Source organism: Cervus canadensis, chromosome 6 (assembly GCF_019320065.1).
Source record: "Cervus canadensis isolate Bull #8, Minnesota chromosome 6, ASM1932006v1, whole genome shotgun sequence".
Classification (NCBI taxonomy): Eukaryota; Metazoa; Chordata; class Mammalia; order Artiodactyla; family Cervidae; genus Cervus; species Cervus canadensis.
The window spans coordinates 87,363,067-87,366,677 of record NC_057391.1 but is presented as its reverse complement, the minus strand read 5'-3'; the positions used below and the strand labels follow the sequence as shown (position 1 = coordinate 87,366,677).

The 3,611-nt window shown below is 42.1% G+C and overlaps 1 non-coding gene across 1 annotated transcript; it reads left to right on the top strand.

The window, feature by feature from the left end:
* The first annotated feature begins 3,146 nt into the window (after positions 1-3,146).
* Positions 3,147-3,219, top strand: TRNAK-CUU. The gene has a single exon. It is a non-coding gene; the product is annotated as a tRNA-Lys (tRNA).
* The last annotated feature ends 392 nt before the right edge of the window (positions 3,220-3,611 follow it).

Genomic DNA, 3,611 nt, shown 5'->3' with positions numbered 1-3,611 from the left:
CTGTCTCTTATAAACCATATTCTTAGGGTGAATCATTTACTCTACGTAGATCTCATTTACCTCCTTTGAAGCAGGGATGATAGGAATAAGTGTACGTACCTAATACAGCCCTGCTGCTGCTGCTGCTGCTTGAATGTTTCAATCATGTCCGACCCCGTGTGACCCCATGGAATGGGGTGTGACCCCTGTAGTCCACCAGGAATTTCATGGAATTCTCCAGGCAAGAGTATTGGAGTGGGTTGACATGCCCTCCTCCAGAGAATTTTCCCAACCCAGGGAATCAAACCCAGGTTTCCTGCATTTGCTGGTGGATTCTTTACAACTGAGCCACCAAGGAAGCCCCTAATAGTGTCCTAGTGACAATCAAAAGGATTAGACATGTAAGTAGATTAAACCAGGACTTGAGCATCACCGATGTGATCATCAGAGTTCGGTCTTATTATCATTTACTTTCATGGGGAGTGAAAGTGAAAGTCTTAGTCACTCAGTCGTGTCCAACTCTTTGTGATCCCCTGGACTGTGTAGTCCACCAGGCTCCTCTGTCCATGGAATTTCCCAGGCAAGAATACTGGAGTGAGTTGCCATGCCCTTCTCTGGGGGATCTTCCCAACCCAGAAACTGAACCCGGTTTTCCTGCATTTGCAGGTGGATTCTTTACCACTGAGTTGCCAGGGAAGCCCATGACACTTTTCGCCTCTGCCATAATTCAACCAACTGAGTTAATTCAGTCTCATAATTATGTTTGCTCATCTGGTACCCCCTACTCTAGCATGAGGGTTTCCCGGGAAGCTCAGATGGTAAAGAACCTGCTGCAATGTGGGAGACCCAGGTTTGATCCCTGAGTGGGGTAGACCCCCTGGAGAAGGGCATGGCAACCCACTCCAGTATTCTTTCCTGGAGAATTCCACGGACAGAGGAGTCTGGCAGGCTGCAGTCCATGGGGTTGCAAAGAGTTGGACCTGACTGAGCAACTAACACACACCATAGCACAAACAACTCTTTCTTAAATAGCTCTGTCCCAGAACTTAGTACAATGCCTGGTATGAATGAGGCACTCTATTCATAACTGTCACGAATAACTGCCATGTGAACTTGAAGGAATATTAAAGACTGGAGTATGAATAAATAAAAACCTACTAAGATGGTTATTTGTTTGATGCAAAAAAAGTAGGCATTTGGTTTTGAAGATAAATGGATGGCAATGAAACATTTAATAAAATCCATCAAGCCTCAGAAATTAATACAGGGAGGCCCCATGATGAAAATGAGTATTTTCCAAAAGCTATATGCCAACTGCTTTGACCTCAAAAACATAATGAAATGTTATACATCATCTTAAGAGTCCAGTTCACAAGAGCTTTTTTAACCTTAGTTAAAAAACTGACATATTAAACTTAGTTAAAACTGACATATTGTACAATGGCATTAGAAAAAAATTGTAGCAAACAAGATGATTGAAATGCCAAAAAAAAATGGGGGGAAACAAAGTAGAAAAATCAAAATTTTTGTTCTTTGGTGGAAGTAATTTTAAGTAGAGAAAGACAAGAAACAAAATGTTGACTCTTAAAGGTTTGAATGCATTTTTGGTGGGTTTATAAGTTCAAGGCACTGGTTCTTTATTCTCCCTAATTCCACATCAAAGTTTCCAGCTTTCATCCCCTTTACTATAGAGATACTGCCAGCAATACTCTTATACTGAATAGTCTGGATTAGCCCCCTTTTCTCACAAGTGGAACAAAGAGAGGGAGACAAATGTCTCTAAGATAACCGGAAAAGAATTGGGGGGGGAAACTGTAAGCTCTATGTGTATGTACTTGGTCGCCCTGTTGTGGCCAATGCTTTTTGACCCTTTGGACTGTAGCCCACCTTGTCCCTCTGTCCTTGGGATTTCCCAGACAAGAATACTGGAGTGGGTTGCCATTTCCTTCTCCAGGGGATCTTACGAACCCAGAGATCAAACCCACATCTCCCATGTCTCCTGCATTACAGGCATATTTTTTACCCATTGAGCCATCAGGGAAGACTGTGAGTTGTATAAGGAAGGTTAAAAAGGAAATAAAGTAAATTGGTCTGAAGCACAGTACCTGGTGTGAAATATGCTGACATGTGATCAGTGAAATGATAAGAAAATGGAGAGATGAGGCAAAAGCTTCATAATACTTTAAAAGAGAGAGAGAGAAAGCAGGAAAAATAATGGTTCATAGTATTCTTCCATGTTGTACAACAAATATCATTAGCCCAAGGAATTTTGGTTGTTAATAAGAACAAGAGGAGCAGACACTTAGCTATATGGGAGGAAAAGAAGTATAGTATTTTCTAATTATGAAAATAGGTTAATCGCAACTTGATTTATTTTTAAGTTCATAAAAACTTAACTGACCTCTTCCTAGTCTGTGAAGAGGAGAACACAAAGGACTAATGTGAAATGACTATTTAAGTTTACTGAAAATATAAGGAGGAAACTCCCTGACAGAACATACATACAAAGGCTATTTTATGGCAAACTATGAAATCAACGTGGAAAAGGAAACGGTAATAGGGAACCATTCTTAACCTCTTACGTAAAAATTCAGTCACAGTTTAAAAAGATACAGATCAAATAATGGAGAATCCCAGAAAAACCTCTGAAGCTTCCTACATGATTTTAGCAGAATAAAAATGATGCTTCCTGGTTAAATGCGAGACTGTTTTTTTGTGTGTCTTAGCCATACTGTCCCTCTGCCACACTCATCCTCTCCCCACCTCCCCCGTTTCCTCCCACTCTCTCTCTCTCCCTCTCTCTCTGACACACACACACACACACACAGAGCATCAACGCAAACATCACTGTCAGCACCAAGGACAGCAACCTCCACTTTGACCCAGGTGTGAGAGACCATCCTCAGAAACCAGGTATACATCTCAGGAGCTCTTGTTTATTTTTTTAATCTATTTATTTTCAACTGAAGGATAATTGCTTTATAATATTGTGCTTGTTTCTGTCATACATCAACATGTATCAGCCGCAGGTATACATATGTCCCCTCAGTCTTAAACCTCCCACCCCATCCCACCTCTCTAGGTTGTCACAGAGACCTGATTTGAGTTCCCTAAGTCATATAGGAAATTCAGGAGCTCCTTTGAATTCAGATGAGAAGTGCTTGACTGCCCAGCAAGCTCAGTTGGTAGAGCATGGGACTCTTAATCCCTGGGTTGTGGGTTCAAGTCCCATGTTGGGCAGCTGCTCAACATTTTGGGCTTCCCTTGTACCTCAGCTGGTAAAGAATCTGCTTGCAATGCGGGAGACCTGCATTCAATTTCTGGATTGGGAAGATCCCCTGAAGAAGGGATAGGCTATCCATTCCAATATTCTTGGGCTTCCCTGGTAGCTCAGCTGGTAAAGAATTTGCTTACAATGCAGGAGACCTGGGTTCAATCCCTGGATTGGGCTTGCAATGCAGAAGACCTGGGTTCAATCCCTGGTTTAGGAAGATCCCCTGGAGAAAGGAAAAGGCTACCCGCTCCAGTATTCTGGCTTAGAGAATTCCATGGACTATACAGTCCATGGGGTTGCAAAGAGTCAGACATGACTGAGTGACTTTCACTTTCACTTTCTAGACGTGGTTGAAGTT